Source organism: Gymnoscopelus microlampas (genome assembly GCF_963454915.1).
Source record: "Gymnoscopelus microlampas genome assembly, chromosome: 4".
Classification (NCBI taxonomy): domain Eukaryota; kingdom Metazoa; phylum Chordata; class Actinopteri; order Myctophiformes; family Myctophidae; genus Gymnoscopelus; species Gymnoscopelus microlampas.
In genome coordinates this window covers 57,427,617-57,438,820 of record NC_139941.1, presented here as the reverse complement: position 1 = coordinate 57,438,820, position 11,204 = coordinate 57,427,617, and the positions used below count along the sequence as shown (strand labels likewise).

Genomic DNA, 11,204 nt, shown 5'->3' with positions numbered 1-11,204 from the left:
CACTCTCCATCTGGATCCTGTAGGAGCGTGGAGAAACTTCCTCCTCCACCTGTCCCTGTTGTCTCCAGGTGCCTGTAGTGATGTCCCTGAGACGCACTGTGTCCCCCGGCTTCAGCATAGGCAGGTGTTTTGCTGTCCGGTCATGTAGCTGTTTCTGTTTAGCTTTTTGTTCCTCCTTGGCTTTCCTGACCTTGTGTGCACCTTTGGGTGTCAGCAAGTCCTCATTCACTGGCAGGTTGGAGCGAATGCACCTACCCATCAGCATTTGGGCTGGTGAAAGTCCGTTTTGCAGAGGTGTACTCCGGTAGATCAGTAAGCTTTTCTGGAAGACGCTTTTGTCCTCAGACTTCTTCATCAGATTTTTCACTATTTTCACTGAGCTTTCTGCCAGGCCATTAGACCTTGGATAGGTTGGGCTGGAGGTAGAATGACTGAACCCCCATTCTTTGGCAAAGGCGGCAAACTCAGAGCTAGAAAACTGTGCAGCATTGTCCGAAAACAGTTCACAAGGTACTCCATGTCTCGCGAAGACTGTCTTGAGGTAGCTGATGACTGCTTTAGATGTTGTTGACTGCAGTGCTCCAACTTCCGGGTAGTTTGAAAAGTAGTCGGTGACCACTATGTAGCTCTTTCCATCACAGTCAAACAAGTCAGCTCCTACTTTGTAGTACGGTCTGTGTGGCACCGGATGAGGCATCAGCGGCTCAGCCTGCTGTTTCGGCCTGTAGGTGCGGCAAAGTTCACATGACGTTGTTATCTGGCTGACGTCCTGATTGATTCTTGGCCAGTACATGACATCCCTTGCTCTGCGTTTACACTTGACTTCTCCGAGGTGGCCTTCGTGTATCTTTTGGAGCATTTGTTTGCGTAGTGAGGATGGAATGACAAATCTGCTCCCCTTTAACACGATGTCATCCACGACTGTGAGCTCTGCCCTGTGATTCCAGTAGTCCTGTATTTTCAGTGGGCAGTCTCTTTTGTTTTTAGGCCATCCTTTTAGTATTGTCTCCTTGAGTTGTGTCATTGTTTCATCTGCATTAGTCTCTCTCCGTATTTGCTCTGTTCTGTCCGGAGATACTGGCAGGGATGTGACGATCATGTTCACGTACGCTTGGATTTCAGTGCTTTTCTCTCTGTCTGCACTTTCCCCCTTATCCACTGCTCTAGACAAGGTGTCAGCGGCGTACATGTATTTTCCTGGTGTGTATGTCATGTGCACGTCATATTTATGCAGCCTGATCAACATGCGCTGTATCCTTATAGGACAGTCATTCAGTGTTTTGGCCATTATGGACACCAAAGGCTTATGGTCAGTTTCAACTTCAAAATCTTGTCCATAGACGTATTGGTGGAAACGCTCACATGCATAGAGGCTTGCTAACAGTTCTTTTTCTATTTGAGCGTACCTGGTCTCGGCGCTCGTCAAGGCCCTGGACGCATAGGCGACTGGTAGCCACTGCTCGTCGTGTTGCTGCAGCAGCACTGCTCCCAGGCCGTACTGCGATGCGTCTGCCGAAATCCTGGTACTCCTCTCAGGATCGTAGAACTTTAGCACAGGCTCACTTGTCAGAATCTCTTTCAGTCTCAGGAAACATTGCTCCTGTTCATGGGACCAGATCCACTCGTTCTTCTGTTCAAGAAGGATCCTGAGTGGGGCTGATTGTGTCGACAGCTGTGGTACAAATTTCGCGAGGTATGTGACCATTCCGAGGAACCTTCTAACATCATCTTTGTTTTTGGGTCTTTCCATGTTGTTGATTGCTGAGGTTTTTCTCGGGTCTGGCTTCACTCCCTCTTCACTGACAACATCTCCCACGAAGGTAAGTGATTTCACTGCGAACTCACATTTGTCTTTGTTGAGTTTTAGATTCACTTCTCTTGTCTTGTCAAGCACTTGTCTCAGTCTTTCATCGTGCTCTTGCCTAGTAGACCCCCATACAATGACATCATCCATCATAGTGTCTACTCCAGGTATGTGCTCGAATATCATGTGAATGGTCTTATGGTAGACTTCAGGCGCTGACTGGATGCCATACGGTAGACGGAGAAATCTGTACCTGCCCTCAGGCGTGTTGAATGTGCACAGTCTTGAGCTCTCCTCGTCTAGTCTCATCTGCCAGAAACCTGACGAAGCGTCGAGCTTACTGAACCATTTAGCTCCAGCAAACTGTGCCATGATTTCCTCTCTGGTTGGTAACTTGAAATGCTCTCTTTTTATTGCACGATTCAAGTCCCTTGGGTCTAAGCAGATTCTCAGGGCGCCGGTTGTTTTCTTTACAACTATGACCAGCGAGCTGACCCAGTCAGTGGGCTCATCAATTTTCTTGATGACCTCTAGTTTTTCCATGCGCGCTAGTTCCATTTTTAGTTTCCCCCGTAGTGCAAACGGGACTTTCCTGCAGGCATGCACAACAGGAGGGACATTTTCATTCACATGTATTTTGTGTTTTCCAGGTAAGCACCCGAGGCCTTCAAAACAGTCTTTATACTCTTCCATGAGTGGGTGCTGATCCTTTTCCTTTTCAGATGTCACTACAAACACTCTTTTGACTAGATTGAGCTTTTCACATGCACTGAGTCCGAGGATTGGTTGAACATTCTTGTCCACGATCAGTAGCTGTGCTTTTATCTGCCGACCTTTGTTTTTGAAGGTTGCAATGCAGCTGCCCTTTACTGGAACTCTTTCTCCTGTGTATCCAGTCACTTTTGTTTTTATAGGACGTATTTTGCTCTTCACAGTCAGTGTTTTGTAGTCCTCCATAGACAGTAGGTTTGCCTGTGCGCCTGTATCTATTTTGAATGGAATAATAGTCTTATTCACTTCAATTGGCACAATCCATTCATCTTTTTCTGAGGAGTGAACCTCGTCGACCTCTACAACATCGACCATAAATTCACCATCCTCCTCATCTTCTTCTTCAACTGTGTGAACTTTCTTTTTTGAAGCTGCTTTACAACATTTTGCATAATGATTGCTTTTTCCACAGTTGTTGCAGGATTTGCCATATGCAGGGCACGATTTTGGCTTGTGGCTGCCTCCACATTTACCACATTTGAACTCTTTCTCTTTTTGGTCTCTTTGTTTGGTAAATGTTTTTGTTTTCTTCTGCTCTTTTTGCACTGTATGCACTGCTGTTTCACCTCTCCGAAGCTCTTTTGCTTGAGCACGAGTGGTCTCTGCTGCTCTGCACATGCTGACACATTTTTCTAGAGTGAGTCCATTTTCTCTGAGCAGTCTTTCTCTTAGTGCATTATCCACTGTGCCACAGACAATCCTGTCCCTAACAAGTGAGTCTCTCAGAGTGCCAAACTCACATGTCTTGCTCAGTGTGTGAAGCTCTGCTAAGTACTGATCAAAAGGTACTCCTTGCTTTTGGTCATGGGTGAAAAACTTGTACCTCTCAAAGGTCACGTTCTGACTAGGCACAAAGTATTCTTCAAACTTTTGCATTAGCTGTGTCAAAGTCAGACTAGCTTCATCTAGCTGAAAGCTATTATATATGTCCAAGGCATCTTCTCCAATAACATGCAAAAATATGTTGGCTTGCAGTTTTTCATCATCAGCTCCTGCTCCACTTGCTGCTAAATATATGTTAAATCTCTGCTTGAAACGTTTCCAGTTATCAGCAAGATTACCAGTCAATTGCATACAAGAGGGCGGACTTAGCTTATCCATGACAGAGCGACGGGGTTGTGGGGCTTCTTCAGCAGCTTGTGGGGCTTCCTCAGCTCTCTCTGGATGCTGGTCGTCCTCCAGTCTGGGTCAAGATCCTCTTCCACTTGTTAGATCTGTCCCTTAAATCCCGTTTTGTTGTCACTGGCGTTTGTACTCCACACTGTGTTTATCTTCACGTCCGGACCGGCAACTTTTCCTCTTTTTTTTTTTTTTTTGAAAAATAAAAAGTTTGTTTATTTTCGCGGCTACGTTTCGCGGTAAAAACCTCCGTTAATTACCCGCGCCGACTTCTGACACCATGTGTTGTTTGTCTCAATATATATAATAAGCAGACGAGGCTTGAAGCTGGTCTTCTGAACGTTTAATCACACTTTGGGCATCTGGCATAAACATACATGCAGTTCCTGTTGGCACGCTGCTCTACTCCTGGTGGTGTCTACTGAGCATGCTCTAAACTCCCTAGGCATGCTGGGTAATGGAGTCCTGTCACATTACTCATTACAACACACAGGGGAGCAGATCTTAATTTAAGGGGGAACCACAAAAAATGACTTTCTGGAGGGAACATCAATAATATCACCAACATAGAGTTAACGCTTGGATTTTAAACAAACTAATAATGTTCACAATGATTACAGTTTGTCTGACATTTAGCATTAAATAAACACCAAATCCATGTTCAATATATGAAACAAACTAATGTCAACAATAACAAAGGTCGTTCAAACTTTACTAAATAAAGAACAAAATAAGTGTCTAATTCAGACAGTTTAGATATTCCTTGGTCAGTATTATTTATCTTTATGTTTTTCAGCTCCACTGTTGTTTCTATCGTTCATATTGGCTGAACTTCACTCATTAAACTAGTTAACAGCTCTGTGGACAAGTGATGATGATGAAGATGATGAAGCTTGTGGATGTATTTATTTGGTAGTTGTTGATGATCAGGACACACGGGTGGCAAAAACAAAACCTTGAAATATGTATTTTAAATGATATAATTTCTTTCTAAATACTTTATTGTGTCAGACATGTCCCCTCTTTCTCCCTGGGATCTGCACCCCTGACCATGAATGGTTTGAAGTTTAGCCGTTAGATTGTGGGTTTCATTTGCTTGGTTTGAATATCAATAAAAGAAGCAGAAACATTGTGTCACATTGAGTCACTCTGACTTCCACAAGGTCACACCAAACCCACTATTTACAATTTACAATACTTTCTACTTTTACTCCACTACATCTCAGAGGCAAATATTATACTTTTACTCCACTACAATTATTTGAAAACTTTAGTTACTAGTAACATTTTAGATATACATTATGACATTATGAAACATACATTAACCACTTTAGCCCTATTTTATACCTAGGCTATTTGAAAATAGCCGATCTACAAGCTCACAACGTGTCGCATCGCGACGTGTTGGGAGCTTGTAGATCTGCTATTTTCAAACATTTTTGTACATTTACTTTTGGTTATTTAAGTACATTGTCATGCCACTACTTTTGTCAAGTAAAACATTTGAGTACTTTTTCCACCACTGGTCGTAATCTACGTCTAACTGTATAGATGGTTTACAGACAAACTACCATAGGCTAGTCTACTTCAGAACGACCAGAGACGCAGGGCATCACCGGCTGGCTCCTGTCCAATGAGCAGCTCTCCACCTGGAGCGCACACTGTCCCAAAACTACTCACTATTAAATGATGATTATTGAATTATAGAAACAAGAGGAGGCTCACACACTGACAAGAAATACGTTCTGGCTCTTTGGATGCAAAAAAATATTCTATTGTCTCTGGACTTCATTGCTGGCATCTCACACCTGGCTGTAACTTTTGGTAAAGCCTTTTCTGTCAAGAGCACAAACCTTCCCACCTTATTGATGTTTTATTATAGAATGCTGATAGAATGAACACATCAGCTGTCGGGGTGCTGGGTTTAAAGAGGATCATGAAATAAACCACCTGGCTCTCATTGAATTCAAGTCATTTGTCAGGGTTTCCTTTGCCTCCCAGTGCGTAACGTAACGTTATCTCTCTCCTTAGAATAATGTGCGTTTTGGCATCCAGTGGAATCTGCAGTCCTACAGTGTTTGCCAGTGGGATTATCACCCACTGAGCATTTTTCAGGCTATTAGACGTCTAAGGGCTAGGCTAAAACCGGGTTATAATTACCGTCTAGAGTATAGCCGTTGAAATGACGTCTATAATATAGACGTCTATATACAAACGCTTAAAAAACAGCTAATCAACGTCTAGGCTAAGCCTAGACGTCTAAAAAACGTTCACTGTTAGACCAATTATAACCCTGTTTAAGACGGAGGTCTAATAGCCGACTATGGCTCACTGGGTACCATATTCTGTGACAGTATAAACTTTCTTTGTGAAGGATGATACCATCACATCGTCCTGAATGGAATATCTCCAATCTCCTGCTGAAGTCCTGTGGTTAAAAACCCACAACGTGAAGAAGAGCTCCTGTGCTTATATCGGTTATATCCTTAAACAATGTTGCATCATAGCCTATATCCTCAGAAGGACGTAATAATAGCCTACTGTAGGACAGGCTGCCCACGTTGAGAGACCTCGCTCATTCCTCTCTCTCAATGAAAATATTCCAGCTAAATCCTTTCTGCTTGTACTCGCTCGTATGTCTTAACCACAGACTGTATAAAAAGAATGGACTAAGCCACCGGGAATAGGAACCGGAAATCAATCCCTAAAAGAATGCTATCGGTTGGGTAGCTTGTCAATCAAGAGCGGGGGCGGGGAATGAATGCTATTGGTTGTGTGGCTTGTCAATCAAATTATCCCGCCCCTCCTAGAGCGCACCCTACTTTATCGTCAATTTAAAAATAAATGGGACATAATTTAGCAAAACACATATCATGATGATTGAAAGAAGACTTTAAACTAGTGACTGGAAGCATATAGTATTTATGACAATGTTTATTAAGGTAATAAAATCATGTCTAAAGTTCGTCCAAAATCCCACTCAGTTGAATGGAGAAAAAATATTTCTGACACCAGCAGGGGTAAAACAGTTAAACTACAGGCCATTCATTATGAACTTCCTATATAGACTCAATTTCAAAAGCAGGAAGCTGGGCCCTTGGTCTGACAGCATCTGGCTTGTAATAAAGTGATTAATCTATCACTTTGACGTGTAAACTGTACAATCAGTTTGTTGTCACATGTATGAGTTAACATGTGATTCCTGTTTCTCAGTAATCGCTGTATCTACGGTGAAGCAAACGCCACCGTCTCCGGAGTGGCAACCATGTTTCACAGTAAGTGTCTGTCTGTCTGTCTGTCTGTCTGTCTGTCTGTCTGTCTGTCTGTCTGTCTGTCTGTCTGTCTGTCTGTCTAAACAACATTAAAGCTTGGATGGCTCTTAACTTTCTAAGTGTAAATGAGAGTAAAACAGAGGTCATAGTATTTGGGCCTAGTGGTCCTTATGTTAAATCTGTTGTCTCAAATCTTGGCGTCAAATTTGACAATGTGCTCAAACGTGATAAACAGATAAATGCTGTGATAAGGTCCAGCTTTTATCATCTAAGGCTGCTCGCCCAAATCAAGTCTGTGCTTTCTTTTAATGATTTAGAGCGTGCCATTCATGCTTTTATCACCACACGCTTGGACTACTGTAATGCACTTTATGTTGGCTTAAACAAAGCCTCCATAATGCACGTTTACAGCTAGTCCAAAACACTGCGGCACGTCTCCTAACGGGAACCCACAAGCGTGACCACATTACACCCATTCTGGCTTCACTTCACTGGTTCCCAGTTCGCTTCAGAATTGATTTTAAGATTTTATTGTTTGTTTTTAAATCATTGAATGGCCTGGCACCTCAGTTTCTTTTTGAACTCCCCCCCCCCCCCCCCAGGTCACTACGGTCTGCGGGCCAGTTGAAACTTGAGGTCCCAAATTCAAATTTGAAAACCAGAGGTGACCGAGCCTTCTCGGTAGCAGCCCCCATTTTATGGAATGCGCTCCCCTCCCATATTAAACTGGCCCCCACCATCGATACTTTTAAATCTCGCCTTATATTAAGTCCCATCTTTATGCTTTGGCGTTTGACCCTGTTTGAGTGTTTCTGTGGTCTATGTTTTGTTTCACTGTCTAACATACATACTTCTCAACATATACGTATGAAGGATGACAATCAATCAATCAATCAATCAATCCTATATTGCCCTCTAAGGCAGTGGTTCTCAAAGTGGGGTCTGGGGACCCCCAGGGGTCCATGAGGGAGTTCCAGGGGGTCCCCAGCTAAACGATAGATAGTTAGGAACCAAATGGTCTGTCACTCAAAGAGTGTACAAATGGAACCAAATGGACCCTAACGGGTTCCATTTGTACACTAGAATAGAGTCTGCACACCATGGTGATGCTGAAAAATCTCTGCTGTATTTGTATTGCCTTGTCAACGTTTTGATCTATTCAGATCTTCATCAGGACATATACATGGGAATGGGCGTAAACACACACTCAAAGGTTAATCCCAATAGGACAAGTGAGGTCACAACAGTCAACTGAACTCATCAATTGGCTGGCTTTGCATAAAGAAAAAGTAAAGAAAGAAAACTAACTAAAGAAAGTTAGCTCATATCACAGTTTAGGACATGTTAAGGATGGCATAAATACTATTAACTGGTGTAAATAGCATATATAAATATGGAGACTAGTCACTGACAGTGACAGCACCGTGTTGATACAGGTCTCACAGCTGCAGTGAATCAGCGTCAACGTGAGGGTCTTTGCTGGGCAGTGAGTGTTGCCAACCGTTGTGAGAGAAATAAGCCAATCCACCTCCAAAACCAAGCCAACTCTAGCGAGAGAAATAAGCCAAATATCACCTAGAAAAACAAGCCAAAAGTTGAGTTAATTAGGTGGACATGGCAACACTCCTACTGGGACTTATTCTACTCCGGAAACGACGGACAGTTTGCACACTGAAATGGGGCTATGGCGCCACCCCTGGATCGGCAGGGAATACGATGTATATGAGCACTCTGTGTGATGAAAGGTGGATGGATAACACTAATATACAAGAAACATGTTAAAAACATATACAAAACATTTGTGTAACAAAACAAAGAGACAATATCTGATACAGGCCAGGGCTCTATCAGTGGTTCTCAACCTGTGGGTCGGGACCCCCAGTGAAGTGAAATACCTAAAATAAAAATACCTAAAAATACAAATAAATACCTAAAAAAACAAATTGGTCAAACATTGGCCAAATCGTTAAATAATATAAGAAAGAGGCAAAACATTTGAAAATAGCAGTTCAAATATGATTATTTTGGGGGGGTCGCGTTTTTGGCCTAAAAAGGTTGAGAAGCACTGGTCTAGATAAAGCTGCATGTCTCTGCATTTACCCACAACACCCTGTCACCAGTACCCTCTGGAAGACCACAAGAGAAAGGAGAAAGTAAGTCACTCAACCACATACACATATTATAGGGCCTACAACCACATACACATATTATAGAGCCTACAACCACATACACATATTATAGAGCCTACAACCACATACACATATTATAGGGCCTACAACCACATACACATATTATAGAGCCTACAACCACATACACATATTATAGAGCCTACAACCACATACACATATTATAGAGCCTACAACCACATACACATATTATAGAGCCTACAACCACATACACATATTATAGGGCCTACAACCACATACACATATTATAGAGCCTACAACCACATACACATATTATAGAGCCTACAACCACATACACATATTATAGAGCCTACAACCACATACACATATTATAGAGTCTACAACCACATACACATATTATAGGGCCTACAACCACATACACATATTATAGAGCCTACAACCACATACACATATTATAGAGCCTACAACCACATACACATATTATAGAGCCTACAACCACATACACATATTATAGAGTCTACAACCACATACACATATTATAGAGCCTACAACCACATACACATATTATAGAGCCTACAACCACATACACATATTATAGGCCCTACTAGGCATTAAAGGACAACTTTGTTTTTTTACAACCAAGGTTTATATTTTAGCTTGTAATTAAAGTAAATAAAACGTGAGTGTTATTTTTTTTTCATTTACTGCTTTCTATAGTTTTAGCAATTTTCACTATATTTTTTACATTGGGCGGGGGCATTCTGTCCGGTGGCTAAATATGTATTTTTTTACACAATAAAAAAGGTCCTGTGGTCTTTGATGGTCGGATGTGAGTTATTAGGGGCTAGAAGAGCTAGTATAAATAATAATAAAGAAAACACTGGGTTATTGTGTAAAAAAAGACATATTTAGCCACCGGACAGAATGCCCCCGCCCACTGTAAAAAAAGATGGCGAAAATTGCTAAAACTATAGAAAGCAGTAAATTAAAAAAAATTAACACTCATCTTTTATTTACTTTAATTACAAGCTAAAACATAAACCTTGGTTGTAAAAAAATTAAGTTGTCCTTTAAGCAAATATGAAACATGTTAAAAGCAATGAGGGGGTAATCTACCCAGATTAAAAACAGGAGAGGGGAACCCAAAGTACAAGTAGGTCTACACAGTACAATATGGCTTACATGTGACAGGAAAGGGTTGCAACTAGGATTCAAATCAGATTAGTTTGAAGGAGGCCAACATAGAAGGTTGTCATAATGTGTCTATAGTCTACATAGTGACAGATTAGAGTGAATGGATGGTGAATTGTTTTCCACTCATCAAATCCATGGTGTGACCTTTGACCCACCCCAGAGAACCTGTCGGACCACAAGGGTCACATCCTGCAGTCCTGTGACGACTGTCTGCTGTGGACCGACACCTTCAGGAACGGAGACGTCACCGGGAGATACATCCTGCAGTTCAGTAAGTTTCACTAGAAGATACGTAAAAAGAAGACTCTCTGTAGAAATGTAAGAATCTTTAATCATGTTGAAGATGTGCAGCAGCAGTCTACCAGACAAACGGACGTGTTTCAGCCTGCAGGCCTTCCTCAGTGTTATGAAGGCCTGCCTTCCCAAACGACAGGTGTTTTTTTTCCTCTAAATTTAGAGTAGACAATCATTTTTCTCCCTAATTTAGTCTCAACTTCCCACAGAACTACCACAGCTCTGATGGAGATACAGGTCTGTTGCAATGCATACGCACACAAAAGAAGCAAATCAAGTACCAAGTATTTAATGTTTAAGTCGTTAAATGTCTGAAATGAACGACAAATATTAATTTACACAGCACTCCCCAGTTCAAATAGTATTATTTTGAGGATCCCCAGTTCAAATAGTATTATTTTGCGGGGTCCCCAGTTTACATAGGATTATTTTGGGGGGTCCCCAGTTCACATAGGATTATTTTGGGGGGTCCTCAGTTCACATAGGATTATTTTGGGGGGTCCTCAGTTCACATAGGATTATTTTGGGGGGTCCCCAGTTCACATATGATTATTTTGGGGGGTTGCTGCCTGAAAAGGTTGAGAACTCCTGGCATAAAAGAAG

General features: G+C 41.9%; 1 protein-coding gene across 1 annotated transcript in view; it reads left to right on the top strand.

Moving 5' to 3' along the window:
* Positions 1 to 11,204, top strand: part of LOC311044508 (H-2 class II histocompatibility antigen, E-S beta chain-like) — a 246,425-nt gene that overhangs the window by 17,230 nt on the left and 217,991 nt on the right. The gene's annotated exons all lie outside the window — the stretch shown is intronic.